This window comes from Amphibalanus amphitrite, unplaced genomic scaffold (genome assembly GCF_019059575.1).
Source record: "Amphibalanus amphitrite isolate SeventyFive unplaced genomic scaffold, NRLGWU_Aamphi_draft 001045F_arrow, whole genome shotgun sequence".
Lineage (NCBI taxonomy): Eukaryota > Metazoa > Arthropoda > Thecostraca > Balanomorpha > Balanidae > Amphibalanus > Amphibalanus amphitrite.
In genome coordinates this window covers 211,659-227,724 of record NW_024882539.1, presented here as the reverse complement: position 1 = coordinate 227,724, position 16,066 = coordinate 211,659, and the positions used below count along the sequence as shown (strand labels likewise).

At 51.2% G+C, this 16,066-nt stretch overlaps 1 protein-coding gene and 1 long non-coding RNA gene across 2 annotated transcripts in view; both read right to left on the bottom strand.

Moving 5' to 3' along the window:
- Window positions 1-16,066, bottom strand: part of LOC122369520 — a 33,039-nt gene that overhangs the window by 16,265 nt on the left and 708 nt on the right. The gene's annotated exons all lie outside the window — the stretch shown is intronic.
- Window positions 2,426-6,966, bottom strand: LOC122369521. The gene is made up of 2 exons (XR_006254418.1): window positions 6,755-6,966; window positions 2,426-4,511 (listed from the first exon to the last, which is right to left on the bottom strand). It is a non-coding gene; the product is annotated as an uncharacterized LOC122369521 (long non-coding RNA).

The following is a 16,066-nucleotide window of genomic DNA, read 5'->3' as shown; positions in this document are numbered from 1 at the left end:
TTGAATAACATATTTATAAATAAATTGAATTGAACATAAATTGAATAACATATTTATTTTTTATCCATGGCGGATAAAAATTGGACCTGGGATCTGGCCATGGAAGAAAAAAATGTTGGTCAGTGTAAGCACGGATTTTCGTGGAAATGAGCACAGTGTGAGAAAATAGGGAAGTTACATAAAAATGTCGCTATACTACGTTGTAGGTCGCTATCTGAGCAACATATCTATGTATTTGCATCCATGACGGATAAAAAGTGGACCTGGGATCTGGCCATGGAAGAAATAAATGTTGGTCAGTGAAAGAACGGATTTTCGTGGAGATGAGCACAGTATGAAAAAATAGGGTAGTTACATTACATAAAAATGTCGCTATACTACGCAGTAGATCACAATCTGAGCAACATAGTTATGCATTTTTTATCCATGGCCACAGACTTCTCTATATATGGACTGTGCGCTGATCCGAGGAAATCAGCATTGGAGGCCCAAAAATAAGTGCACTTTTATCCATCTTTTTACAATGAAAAGGGTGTCAGAATATTTACAAATTTGGATATAGGATAGCCCATACTTTTATCTACCTGTCGGATTACATTTTTTTTTTGTTGAATTCAAAATAAATAAGAAATAAATGTATATAAATGAGAACATGTTTTCTCGTTCAGTTAGCCATTTGTTCACGCTGGAGGTATATACTTCACAAATGCAGCCGTACTTTGCGCGCATTTTCTTGCTTTTGAATGTTGGTTGCATTGTTGGTTGTCGTTGCTAATTTGTCGGAACTAGTCATTTACGTTGGTTTTGAAAAGGGTTTTGAGAAATAACGATACATTATATAGGGCCACAAGAAGCAGTAAAAATAAGTAAGAAATAGCTCGAAAAAATGGTCAAAAAAGGAAAGAATATTATCGATCACTACCTCATCACGACCGGAGCAGAAAACGTGTGGTGCGAAGATGTGAGTCCGGGTATCAAGCCAGAGTCAGGGCAAGAAAAATGTGAAACGAAACATAATTTCTAGCAAAAAGGCAACTTTTTAGCCTCCCGTATAACTAAAAGGAAAAAATGTTCACAGACGAAACCATCAATCGAGATAAGAGATAACGCTGAGGACAATCAGATTTGCAAGTTTACTTTTGCAAACACTGACTCCTGTGAGACTCACACAGCAAGAAGAAAAACAGGACGCTATCGACGGCGCCAGTCTCAGCTCAGCATACTTCCTATAATGCCTAGGGCCTTATTTTATTCTGGAGAAAAAAAAAGACTCACTGAAAGGAGCTACAAAGACTTAACTTGACCAGCAGTTAATGTGAAAAGACCAACTCGCCATCGCAGTTCGAAGCTACGCCGCGCTAAATAATGCCATACCCATGGCAGTGATACGCCACTACATCCAAAAGAAGTAAGCTTATTCAATCAAACAATGAAGTTTATCCAGTGTGTCGTATGGGGTTGTAGTTCATTATGGTCTGGATCAAATCATCTCGGAAGAATGCTCGATGAAATGATGGAATTCGTACCCTTCGCATCAATAGCCGCGTTTACATAGGGCTAGTTGCCAGATAGTGGAATTCCACTAACGAGACATTTTTTTCCACTAACGAGACATTTCAGGCACCTTCAGATAATTCTGACGACCTATCCGGCCAGAAGGACCAAACCGATTGACAAAAATAAATGCATCGTGGCGGATGAATACTTCAGGCCTAAACATAGTATAGATGTCGCAACTCGCGGCCTTCCCGGCAGTAAGGGCGAGGTATAGATGACGCTACTGCAGCAAGTCATCACTGGAACGTGGGAGTCGTGGAATGGAACGGAAGATACGGAACGGGGGCTTCTTAACGGAAGCTTATTCGTTTTATTTTCATTTAAGAATTGATTTCGTGCGCTAGGGAAAGAACATTGTCTTCTTTTTCCTTACGTCTGCACCCCCCCCCCCGTCCCTTCCATCCTTTGGATCAGCCAGTGTGCAGCAAGAGGGTTCATCGGAGAAAAACAACAAAGAGCAATCCTCCCTGAGCCTGTCAGGTCAGAAATAACCTGAGCATAGGCGGCGGAACGGGGAGGGCACCGGGGCACCGTGCCCCCTTTGATTTTGGCATTTTAACATTAGCCCTATGGGCGCTGCATGGAAAGAATGGGACCAAAAGTCGGCGGTGCCCCCCCCCCCCCCTTAATTGAAGGTGCTCCGCGGCTACTGAACCTGAGGACCGTTCGTTATGCCCTACTGCCCACGCTTCTTAAAATTTCAGTAGTAGTCAGTCATCTGGCCAATGTTTCCGTATAGGGGTTGGCAAACACAACTGAGCCTCGTGAGTGGGATGAGTACTGGACACAGAAGTGGACAATCTGTTGGCAAGGAGCCCGCAAGGATAATATCTCGAAACTCAGGACTACGCATACAAACACTTTAAAAGCATCTAAATCTATACTATAATCGAAAGCCGCATTGTTGTGAACTACCGGCACGTGCGTCCAATCACCATCAAGAACGGAAGTCCGACCTACAGCAAGCACGACAGTCCGATCATAGATGTATTGAAAAATAACTAGCAACTTTAAACATCGCCTTCCTCAGCCACGCTCTACACCGCATCACATAAGAAAACCGCCAATATCGATTACAAAACACACATAAAGGAATTTCGTAGGTATAGATCAGAGGAATACTTCACCTCCTTTATCTGGCGCGTCAATAGGTATAAAGTAATCTTTGGCGTCTACGCACTAGCAACATCTATAATGCAAACAGCAGTTCAGAAACCATCCACTAAAATTGTAACAAGGCAAGGGTTGGTCAAAATAAATTATAGTCACCGTAATAAATAGCAAACGAAATACAGAACAAGCACAACAAAGCATTCCACACTCGTTTAGACTGTACCTACAATATGCCTACATCAGACATTGCAGCAGTGTACAAGGGAAACATTCTTTAAAGATGCTAACGTGAGGAGTTTTAAAAGTTTGGTGAACATAGTTACGAGTCACTGCACAAGAAATGTCGCGGTCGCCAGCCGGCCCAGGCGAAAGAGTCGACGGAGACGGCGTCAAACAAACCCGAGAGGGGGTAGTTTCATCCGCATCAGCGGAGGCGCTCTCTCTACCAAGGTCGTCAGTTACCAGCCGCAGCACCCTGCTGGCGATTTGATAGCGGCTCTCATTCTCAGCTGGCTGAGCGCCATGTGCCGGGTCATCCGGCTCCATGATTTCCCCTTTCATTAGCAGCTGCTGTTGTAGTTATTGTTGTTGCGTTCCTTTCAGCCGCTGCCGCAGCATAGCCGTACGGTTCTGGATGGTTCTCACGGCGGCAGCCAGGGTCACCAAATCCGTCTCCCCGTAGCCACACCAGACTCGGGAAAATGTACCGAGATGTACCGAGCCAATGTTGCAGCACTCGCGGCATTCATCGGTAGGACTCCGCCCAACCCAATGTCGGCACTGGCAGGAGCCCGACCAGTGGTCCAAACGAAACTGATGAAAATCGACAGCTGATGAGCGGTCCTCCACTGACGCCGGACGGGTGGCGACGGCGCGGCCGGTCCTGGAGCTGGAACAGCAGAATGGACCGGCCGGGACACGCGGCTCATCAGTCCATTCGTGCTGCTACTCCCCGTAGACCCCAGCTCCTTCGCTGCAGGTTCTCGCGTCTGCCGACCCGTCCGTCCACACCCACGCGGCTCGATAGGGGAGGGGAGGGCTGATATCGTTACGTCGCTTGAAGCAGTTCAGCTGCCGAGGCTCTTTGTCGCAACACCGCCAGCGCCGCGCATCGCAGCAGCACATACCGTGGAGTGCCAGCCTCTTCGCGGCAGACGCGGCATCGGGCAGCAGGGCACTCCACGTCGTTGCATTGTGGGCATCCGGCCTCGGGAGGCGGCCGATGCAGAGCAGGTACTGGCGGATGTCGATAACGACTGCACGGTCGGCCTCCAGGACGGAGCCAGGACAGCGGTCGACCCATATCGACCGGTACCATCCGTCCGGCCAGTTCCGCTGCCAGGCGCGCGCAGCGTCGCGCGCGCGCCTGCCGTGGCGCGCCTGTCGCGCGCGCGCGCCTGCCTTGCAGAAAGTGCCCACGTCGATCGGCGCTACCGTTGGGATAGACGGCGGTCGACCCATATCGACCGGTACCATCCGTCCGGCCAGCTCCTCCAACACCGCTCTTAGGGCGAATAGCTCGCCGCGCGTGCTAAAGCAGAGGGCGCCTGCCGCGACACGCACCTCTCGGATGTCGCGGTTCAGGGGGGGGGGTGGCCCCTCCTCCTCCATCTAGCACACCATCGGTGGCGGAGCTGTCTGACCAGATCAAGCTCGCCTCAGACGGGAGCTCCGCCAGACGACTTTCCGCCGCCTTGGCTCGCCAGCCGTCGCGCCCAAACTCGCTTCAGGCCGTGAGTCTATAGCCGGCGCGGTGGCGTGGCTTCGTCATGGTAGCCTTGGGCGGGTTGTCCTCAGAGAACGCATTCGCATTGGCGAAGAGGCGAGCAGCGCCACGAGTCCTGAAAAGACCAAACAATATCAATAGACAATCAAAATTGTAAAAATTGGCATTAACTGCGCAACTGATGTTTGCTTGTTTGTTTATTAGGGTTTACAGGCGCTGCGGTGGTCATTTTGCACCCATGAAGCTGTTCTGGTGAACCTGCCCAACTGAGCAGTGATCATGCCATAACTTATGTTTGGCGTAGTGGCAGGGTTTCACCTAAAATTTCGGCGCACGTCAGGTGTAACGTCACATGCGACAAATTCAGCGCATGTCAGTTGGGCAAACTAAGGCTGATGGAATAATATAAAACGAGGGCACCAAAAATTGATCCTAAATGACCATACTTGGACATTAATGCAGACCCTCTCTGTATCACCAATTGTCAGAAAACAAGCAGGTGTTTCAAGGAGCGTTAGAGAGTCATGAAGCCAGGATAAAACACAGTGCTATTTTCTCAAAACAGTTTTTACATGATAGAGTTAGGTAACTCTCTCTCTCTCTCTCTCTCTCTCTCTCTCTCTCTCTCTCTCTCTCTCTCTCTCTCTCTCTCTCTCTCCGTTTACCATTCGCAAGGCCAAAAAGCCCAATTGGTTTTGAAAGACATTGGATTACAAGCTGAGATTTTTTTACTTTATCATAAAATGTTAAACCTGCGTGTAGATGAAGCCTGAACGGTGGTTTGTAGGCTGATAGGTTGGAGGTTGAAGGTTAGTAGGGAAGGTAAGGTCAGGATAATTTCTGCTTTTTATTTTCATTGGACTTCAGTCTTAATCAACACACGCATCAAAAAATTTTTACCACCAGAATTGAATTAAATGCCTATTGATGTTTTACCTAATATTTTGAAGCCTGAAATCTGATTAACCAAACATTTTTTTTCTTGTGTTGGCAGTCTAAAATTTGGCTGGCTTGAGCGCGATGCTATTGCTCTAGCAGAATCTCAAACGGATGTCTACTAAGTGCCACTCCCAAGAAAGTTTTTCAAGATTCTAAAACCACAAACTTAGTTGATGCCTGATCGTGTGATGGTAAATCAAATACCTAATAGCACTCCATCTGAGGCCAGTTTTACAAACCAGTCGGGGGAGGTTTGGTCAATCGTTGTCATTTTTAGCACGTGCTATTTTTGTCACACGTGCTAAAAATGACAACGATTCTGCTATTTTTGACAACGATGAGGCCGATTTCACTCCTCAGCGAGGAAATGAAGATTTTGGAAAGATAAACACTGATTTTGGAAAAGAAGTGCTGCCACCTGGTGCAAGACGAAGAATCCAGCTTTAATATGCCTGTTATTTGTATGGTAGTTTGTTTTGTGGCCTGAAGTTGGAACTTAAAATTGAAGCATCCGAAAATGATCGATATTGATCGAAAACATGATGTTGATGAAAAAAATAATATTTTAAGTTGAGAGAGGAGGCCATTTTATCCAGATGCAGTAGTTTACTTCTTGAAATTATTTTTGCTAATGACGGCTGCTAATTATCCCTCATTACATGGCAGTCGTCGTAAGCAAAAATAATTTCAAGAAGTAAATCACCGCATCTGGATAAAATGGCCTCCTCTCTCAACTTAACATATTATTTTTTTTCATCAACATCATGATTTCGATCAATATCGATCATTTTCGGATGCTTCAATTTAAAGTTCCAACTTCGGGCCACAAAAAAAGGGTATACTTCAACGTTGGACTACCATACAAACAACGGCCATATTAAAGCTGGTTTCTTCTTCTTGCACCAGGTGGCAGCACTTCTTTTCCAAAATCAGTGCTTGTATTTCCAAAATCGTGATTTCCTCGCTGAGGAGTGAAATCGGCTTCATCGTTGCTAAAAATAGCTGATAGCGTTGTCATTTTTAGCACATGGTTGCCAAAAATGGCATGTGCTAAAAATGACAACCATTGACCAAACCTCCCCCAACTGAAACAGAAAATAGCCACCTGCCGGATTATTTTGCCTAAAGGCTAATTCACATATGGAGTATAAATGGTGAAGCCCTCCCTGCTTACCTACATGCCTCTCGCGTTTACCCTCTGTATGTTGTACCTACGTGGAATGGATATATGAGGAGAAAAATTCCAGGCAGCTATTTTTGTTGGTAAATCGGGTAAAGTAATACTGGCCTCTGAACGAAAATTTGGACTGAGTGAGATCTGTCGTTTCTTTGGTGGTTTGGATAGGAGTTGATGATTTTAATTGGAAGATTAAAAGGAAAGGGTTTCAAGACAATCGGCATGACAAACCAACACCTTACCTGCAGTTCAAGTTTGTCGATTTCTTCATCAAAATCTAGTCTTCGTCTAGTCCACAAATCAAGATAAAATTACTGGATAGGTACAACTTCTTCTTCTTCTCCTTCTGCACCTCACCTGCCACCCCCTACACTTCTACCTTATTCTGATAAATATCTTTACATAATTTTCACAAGAATGCCACTCAACGGGTTACGGGGTAGATCTAAAAGAGTGCAGGGCTTCAGTTTTGAGCTATAGAGTTCTCTCAGTGATTTTGAGACACCCAATATGTCTTTGGCACGCCGTATTTGTCTCTCACCGCCTGCGAATTCGGCGATATGATTGGTCGAAGGCCGAGGCTATGGGTCCAAGAAAAGGCCAAGATTCCTGCCAAGATTCTTACAGATAGCCAAGGCCGATGACTGACGTGACTGACGGCATGTTACTGCCCTTGGCATATTGCCAATGCACTGCTCCGTCATATCCGCAGTAATGTCAACAGTCATATCGGAAGTAATATGGTAGCTATACGCAAAAACCATTTGGTGTATGGCTACCATACTTTTCCGATAACGAGACATTCTAGATCAATCTCTCTACTGTTGGCGACATCTGCTGAGAAATCCCAAGACCGAACGCAAGCACATAAAAGTAATGCACTCTATGGATGCGTTCGAAATCTGAAAAGGGACGGATTTCATTTCTCAATGCGTGTCCCAGCCTTCCCCATGCTGTTCGTTCCGCCTGCCGCCATCTATTGCCATGTTTCGCATTCGCACTTCATGAATTGACCACCCCGCCAAGTAGGTTGGTATCAAGTTGGTATAGGTGTCGCATTGCTCTGGTCGATCAGGCTGAGCCAGCTGTCTGGAGAGTGGAGCCGATCAAAAAAAAAAAAAAAAAACGCAGAAATTCAAAAGACCGACTCCAAAGCAATGGCAGCATGCATATCAATAGAACGTAATTCTGTCATGATTGCGTCAGAAGCAAACATAATGGCAAGAGTTTCTTGTGTGTCGGTAGGCGCGTGTGGAGCCGCTGGACCGGCCGGGGACGTACAGAAGGGGGGACGGACGGGGTGCGCCTCCCTGTAGGGGTTTTCAGGGCCCATGCTGGCAGAAGGCCCACGTTGGCCAAAATCACGTCGGAGACGAACGAAATTCATGGGAATCCCCAAAAAATTACGTCAGGACAATCAAGGCTCTCCGACTCGCCTGCCACCTAGGGTCCTTCAATTTACTACATGGGGCCTCCTGTGAATAACCGCTAGTGTCTGTGTCTGACCACTAGGGCCCCTCTGACTCCTCGGGTAGAGGGCCCTCTGTAGGTAGGAGGCTCTCTCTACGGGATTCCTCCGCTCCCCCCCCCCTCGGCCAAATTCTAGGTTATACGTGCCTGCGCTAAGCCGGAGTCGGAGAGAGGAGTTGACGACCGAATGACAAGGAGTACTCGTCCTGAAAGTAAACATTTGGAATACAAACAATCCAAAGCTGTTCAGTATTTATTAGTGATGTCAATTATAGAAAATATGAATACCAATTCCAAACCAAATACCAACATAAACCGTGAAGAAATACCGATACCGAACCAACTTCATAACATGAGGGAAATACCGACTTTTAACCAATTTCTCAGCCTCTTATACATAAGTGAGGGTTCATAATACCAACAAAATACCAAGTACATTAGGATTGAAATACCAAATACCAAGTTGGTATCGGTTTGGTATCGGTATACCAAAAAATTGGCATCCGATTGACATCTCTAGTATTTATATCATTCGAGAGCAGTGCCTTCAATTTGGATACACTTAGCATTCATTTCCCACACCCGTGTACACTCCACGAAGGCTTCTCCGCTGCGGACTCCCGCTTCCGCCGATGCGTCAGTTCATACCCTGATGGCTTGCTGGGGAGGGTGGCCAAGTGTCGCTGTGCCGCCAGGTGTAGTTCATCAGCCGAGGCGTCGCGCTGCAGTGTCCCGATGTCCAGCCTGAAGGTGAAGTCTGGGAAGGCGGCCACCTCCCTCGGCGGAGCACTGGCATGCAACCAGCGGGGTCGAGCGGCAGGGCGATCCCAGCCGCTCGCCAGGTTTCGTGCCCCACCCCACGCCAGCCCGTCATCGACTTCAGTCGGCTGGGCGGCCCATTTTCCGCGATAGTCCTGAGGGCTTGCCCTCGGGGAGCGCGTGCGCCTTGGCGAAGAGCTTCGCTACCAGCACGTCTCGCCGGGCGGCCAGCGGGCACCGGCATCAGTCCGGACTCCGCCGTCACTGCGTGGGCTGGGGGTAAACAAGGGGCAGCCGGTGATATACGGGTCACCGCCCGCATCTCCCTCTGGAGGAGTTCCACGTGGGATTGTGGCGTCACCAGGAGCCAGGTGGCGGCCGCGTGCACCAGCACTCCACGGACGTATCCAGACGCTACAGCGCAGAGCTGTCGTTCCTCTAGTCCCCAGCCCCGCGCTGTCAGCTTGCGAAGCTGCTGGATCCCGGGCGCACTCGGGAGCGGAGACTGCGGCAATGGGCCCCGAAGTGAAGGAGCAGGTTGAGGGGGTGGCTCCGAGTAGTTTGAGACGGTCGGCTGCTGGAGCCGACTTTTCGTCGACTTTGATGGCGCAGTCCACGGCGTCCGCGGCGCTCTGGGAGACGACGAGCAGCTGCGTATTTCACCCGCTACCAGCATCTTGGACTGTTTTGCCCAGCGCAACACAGCGTACGTCGCCTGCCGCGTCCGGCCCCAGTTCAGTATCGTCTGTTTCCATTAACACTCTGAAATGACAAAATAATTAGCCATTAAAATCAAAGTTCAGCACTGACGAAGTTTAACCAAACTTGCCATTTCAACATAACACAGTGAGCTGTCAGAATGCTGTTCTTTTGTGCTTTGACACAGTTGCAAAATAGGTACCTTCATACGTATATCATAGAAGTAATTACTGGTTATTATTATTGGAGGATTTTTTTGCAGCATTCTCGTCAAGTAAAATACATTATCTTCTTTATAAGGACCATAGTGTGAGGTGTAAATACAGTCTGTAAGGTTGTCCAGACTAATTGTGCCCTTATTTGTACGGCCTGGGCTGGAGCATGTACTGTTGGCATGTTTGCACGTCCACTTTGGATTAATCTGGCATGCTAAGCGAATGCGATGACAGCGCCTTGCATTGCTTGCATGCGGTGGTTGGCATTGTTGGGAAGTGTTCTAACTATCTGTTTGTCCCGCTTTGCCCACAGCGTCGACTGGGTTGAATATACTTGTATTTCTGAGTGAACAGTTTCTCACATTTGGAGGCAGCCATTCAACCCAGTCTAGAACCCTTTCTTGCTTCCGAAGACGCTTGAGGTGGCAGAATTCCAGCAAGTCAATGAGTTTTTGTGATAGCGTGGAGGAAAAAGTTCAAGCACTCTCTGTAAAGTAGCGGCCAAGGAGCCACGGACACAGGACATGGCGTGTGCCCCTGTTAAGCCAGACAGATTTAATGGATCTGGTGATGTGGAAAGATTCTTGGCCCATTTTGAAGTGGTGTCAAAAGTCAATGAGTGGTCAGAACAAAAGCAGTTCCTGCAGCTCCCTGCCTGCCTGACTGGACCAGCTTTTGATTTTTATCGCCAGTTGCCTGCCATGGAGTGTACTGACATTCACACACTGAAAAAGGCGCTCAAAGCTGAGTATCATACACCAGCTCTCCCTACAGATTATGCCATCATGCTGTCCAAGCGTTCACGCATGCCTGGAGAAACTGTCATGCAGTATGGCGAGGCTTTGAAGAGCCTTGGCAGGAAAGCATATGCTGCCTTCAGTGAAGAACAGTTGGGAACTGTTTGTCGCTCCACATTTCTGAACAATGTTGATGAAGCTATGAGAGTGCAGTTGCTACTGACCCTGAAGGAAACAGAAGTTACAGGGACCTACTGCAAGGAGCTCGACAGCTGGAGCAGGTAATGGGACCTCGTGTACGTCATATTGAGGAACAGTCTCAAGAGCACCGCCTGGAGGATGAGGTATCCAAGCTGTCCCTGGTTGTGGCGAATCTGGAGAAGAAGGTGGATGCACTCCAGGCAGGACGACAGGAAAGGACTCACAGACGTTCACCGCCGGGGCCGTGTCCGAACTGTGGTCTGGAGGGACACTGGCGTAGGGAATGTACCAAGCCCAGTAAGGATCGACAGCAGACAAGTGCTGCAGAGGTTATTTGCTTCAAATGCAATACGCCTAGACATTTTGCTAAGGGCTGCGCGGCCCATTTTCAGTAGGCGCGGCTGGCGGGGGTGGGCGGAGAGTGATTCGTACCTCTGTACGTCCGCTTTACCCCGAGTCCGCCGCGCCTTGCAGCTGGAGCGCGGATTACCTGAACGGTGATGTTGTGTCGTCCTCCGTATGGAGGCCGGCCGCGGCGGCCCGCGGCTCGTCGGTGCGTGGATCTTGGAGCCGGCCCGCTCCGGCCGGCGGCTCGTCGGCGCTGGAGTCCAGTAGCGCGCCTGCTGCGGCCGGCGGCTCGTCGGTGCGTGAATCCTGGAGCGCGCTCGCTACGGCCGTCAGCTCGTCGGCGCTGGAACCCTGGAGTCCGCCCGCTGCGGCCGGCGGCTCGTCGGCGCTGGAGTCCAGAAGCGCGCCTGCTGCGCTCGGCTGCTCGTCGGCGCCGTACCCCCGCGGCGCGCCTGCTGCGGCCGGCGGCTCATCGATGCTGGAACCCTGGAGTCCGCCCGCTGCGGCCGGCGGCTCGTCGGCGTTGGAGTCCAGTGGCGCACCTGCTACTCTCGACTACTCGTCGGCACCGGATCCCCGTGGCGCGCCCGCTGCGGCCGGCGGCTCGTCCGCGCTGGAGTCCAGAAGCGCGCCTGCTGCGCTCGGCTGCTCGTCGGCGCCGGACCCCGGTGGCGCGCCTGCTGCGGCTGGCGGCTCATCGATGCTGGAACCCTGGAGCCCGCCCGCTGCGGCTGGCGGCTCATCGATGCTGGAACCCTGGAGTCCGCCCGCTGCGGCCGGCGGCTCGTCGGCGCTTGAGTCCAGTGGCGCGCCTGCTACGCTCGACTGCTCGTCGGCGCCGGACCCCCGTAGCGCGCCTGCTGCGGCCGGCGGCTCAACGGCGCTGGAGCCTCGGGGCGCGCCTGCCGCGGCCGGCGGCTCGGCGCTGGAACCTCGGGGCCCGCCTGCTGCGCTCGGCTGCTCGTCGGCACCGACCCCCGTGGCGCGCCTGCTGCGGCCGGCGGCTCATCGGCGCTGGAGTCCAGTAGCGCGCCTGCTGCGCTCGGCCGCTCGTCGGCGCCGGACCCCGGTGGCGCGCCTGCTGCGGCTGGCGGCTCATCGATGCTGGAACCCTGGAGTCCGCCCGCTGCGGCCGGCGGCTCGTCGGCGCTTGAGTCCAGTGGCGCGCCTGCTACGCTCGACTGCTCGTCGGCGCCGGACCCCCGTAGCGCGCCTGCTGCGGCCGGCGGCTCAACGGCGCTGGAGCCTCGGGGCCCGCCTGCTGCGCTCGGCTGCTCGTCGGCACCGACCCCCGTGGCGCGCCTGCTGCGGCCGGCGGCTCATCGGCGCTGGAGTCCAGTAGCGCGCCTGCTGCGCTCGGCCGCTCGTCGGCGCCGGACCCCGGTGGCGCGCCTGCTGCGGCTGGCGGCTCATCGATGCTGGAACCCTGGAGTCCGCCCGCTGCGGCCGGCGGCTCGTCGGCGCTGGAGTCCAGAAGCGCGCCTGCTGCGCTCGGCTGCTCGTCGGCGCCGTACCCCCGTGGCGCGCCTGCTGCGGCCGGCGGCTCATCGATGCTGGAACCCTGGAGTCCACCCGCAGCGGCCGGCGGCTCGTCGGCGTTGGAGTCCAGTGGCGCACCTGCTACGCTCGACTACTCGTCGGCACCGGATCCCCGTGGCGCGCCCGCTGCGGCCGGCGGCTCGTCGGCGCTTGAGTCCAGTGGCGCGCCTGCTACGCTCGACTGCTCGTCGGCGCCGGACCCCCGTAGCGCGCCTGCTGCGGCCGGCGGCTCATCGGCGCTGGAGCCTCGGGGCGCGCCTGCCGCGGCCGGCGGCTCGGCGCTGGAACCTCGGGGCCCGCCTGCTGCGCTCGGCCGCTCATCGGCACCGGCCCCCCGTGGCGCGCCCGCTGCGGCCGGCGGCTCGTCGGCGCTGGAGTCCGGTGGCGCACCTGCTACGCTCGACTACTCGTCGGCGCCGGACCCCGGTGGCGCGCCTGCTGCGGCCGGCGGCTCATCGATGCTGGAACCCTGGAGCCCGCCCGCTGCGGCCGGTGGCTCGTCGGCGCTGGAGTCCGGTGGCGGGCCTGCTGCGCTCGGCTGCTCGTCGGCGCCGGAACCCCGTAGCGCGCCTGCTGCGGCTCCAGCCGAGGCTGTACAAATAGGGGCACAATTAGTCTGGACAACCTTACAGACTGTATTTACACCTCACACTATGGTCCTTATAAAGAAGATAATGTATTTTACTTGACGAGAATGCTGCAAAAAAAAATCTGCAATAATAATAACCAGTAATTACTTCTATGATATACGTATGAAGGTACCTATTTTGCAACTGTGTCAAAGCACATGTAAAACAACCATTCCCGCAATTGCTCCTTCTCGGTGGAATTGGGAGTGGAAAATTGGGCTTGAAAACTGGAGGTGAGAGTGGAAAATGATTTGCATTTGGATGTCGTTTCCCACCCACATCTACAAATTTTGGGACACTGCGCAGCAGTCAATGCACATTATGGTTCAGTCGCAAGCCTTGCTTTAATCAACGAAAGAAAATTATTTGCTCTATCATGCATCATGAATTAACGAAATTTTTGTTCATATTTTTTTTACCTTTTCTCATAATTTCATGCACACCTTAAAATCATGAAACTGTAGCGAGCAACTGATTTGAAGATAGAAAAGTCCTTGCTACATTTCTCGACATTATCAAAACATCTTTTTCCAAACATACCTATCAACATCCTGGAAATATGAGACTTAGCAATATATTGAGGTTCCATACCCTTGACAAGGCAAATGCACCAGCTTTTAAACCAAAACAACTTTACCAACTTTTAAATAAATTTGTGACTTCCATTGATACTCCCTTACAAAAAATCATTGTTGTTGCCTGCTGGATCGAAAAGCGAAAGAGCGCCCTCGCCCCTTCCGTGAGACCTGCACAAACTTACCAGGAGTCTGCAGTCAGAACACGACACCGTAATCATATTGAAAAAGGGCATAGCGTATAGAAGAGTAGCAACTAGCGTCTCACTGACCTTAGACCAAAATATTTCTCTTTATGACATCCACGCAAGGCCAATGCAATGTATGTAGATAGGCATATCAATACAGAAATGATATGTCCAAATATGTCTTTGCCGCGTCATAGTTGTAACGCACTACGGGGATCTCCAGAGATCTGATTGGCTAATATTAGCCAATCAGTAGCATATGTTACTGGAAACTGTCATAGTGGAAGTAAATTGGTAGCTGTTTCAGCTACCAAATTGATGAAGGAAATAGGGAAAATTGCTTATTTTACACGAACACCAGTCATACGCTAATCAAAGTAGAGCTAATGAAAATGGCATTATTCCACGAAGGAAAGCCAATTTGCCACGTAAACCACCATGAATAGACTTGCTGAGCTTGTCATCACGTGTTTTTAACAAAAAAAGTCAATGAAATCATGTAATTTACGAATTTCTAGCACTCACATGCATATTTTCGTCTGCACACCGAATTGCGTCCAGGATATTGGCCATGGCGTATTTCTCGGGAACCCTCTGTTAGTGGAAATTCCACTATCTGGCAACTAGCCCTATGTAAACGCGGCTAATGTTAAACGATGAAGGTTGCCGCTCTTAAATGTTACCGCAAAACTTGGATCGGGATCGGGAAGCTCAAGAATACGCCAGTCTGCGAAGAACGGACGGAAAAATAGCGGTGGAGCAGAAACAAGATGCATAGGACTGATGGGAGTATAAGTAGCTGGGACAAACATCTGTGCCGGTGGTGGCCTGTTATTACAGGAACTTCTACTTTGGATATCTCAGGAAACTGGCAGGTCACCATTTCTAGGCCAGCTGTGGACATTTTTGATGGAGAAACCAAGAAATGTGCCAAGGGCGAAGAGCATACTGTAACTAACGAGCTACAGAATATGACGGAGGCGCCGGGGGCACTAATCGTTTGGCCGAAAGGGGAAGAGCACTCGATCCGCGCCCCGGCAGGTTACCTGTGCTCCAGCTTCCGAGCTGAGATGGTCGCCCTCCGAGCTGCTCTCTCCTAGCTGCTGGAGAACCCACCGCACGCCGAAGACACCATCGTAGCCTGCACCGACTCGCAGTCCGCCCTCGCCACCATCCGAGGTGGCTGGGCCGCCCAGCACTCCTCGCTCGGAGCGGACATCTGGAGAGCCCTCTGGGGACTGACAGCTGGAGGCCTGCTGGTCTACCTTATACAGTGGGTGCCCTCACAATGCAGGTTGGAGGGCAACGAGAGGGCCGACACCATCGCCAAGAAGGCAAACATACTCGACTAAAAACAAATCCTTATAGACGTCCAGAAGGCCCACTGGGCCGCCGCCAGAGTGGCGAGGGCTCGCACCGTCGTCGGGGCCTGGCCAGCCGGCTGGTTCCACCAGCTGACGGGGATCGACTCCCGCCTACCGTTGCCGACGACGAGAGACCCCCATCAGCATTACCGCCAACCTTTACCACCAGCGCGGTCGGTGCACTGTCGCGCGAGTTTGTAGCCAGCCATGTCAGAGATGTGAACAATCCAGCACACGGGGGAAGAAGAAAGGGATGATAGCCACCCTTTCTCGCTGGATCCCGCGGTGAAAATGGACTAACGCCATTTTCAAGCCCACTGGTGCAATGTGAGATGAACTTGACATGAGGACATCAATGGGTGTCGATGAACGTGAAACGATGTTCCAATACAGATTCATATCGACCAGAAGCCTTTCTTATTCTGAGCTACGAGCAATAGATAGTACAAAAACAAAATATATTACATAAAATTCAGCCTGTCGACAGGAAACAATAGAAGGGTATTGTGTTACAACATATGGGTTCATATTACGGCTTCAGAAATTTGGGCCTCCAATGCTGATTTCCCAAATCAGCGCACAGTCCATATATAGAGAAGTCTGTGCCATGGCAGATAAAAATTGGACCTGGAACCAGGTCATGGAAGAAAAAATATTGGTCAGTACAAGCACGGATTTTTGTGACAACTAGCACCGTATATGAAAACAAAATGGGCAGCTTGCATAAAAATGTCGCTATACTTCGCTGTAGCTCACTAAGTGAGCGACATATCTCTGCACTTTTTATCCATAGGAGATAAAAATTCGACCCGGGATTGGGACATGGAACA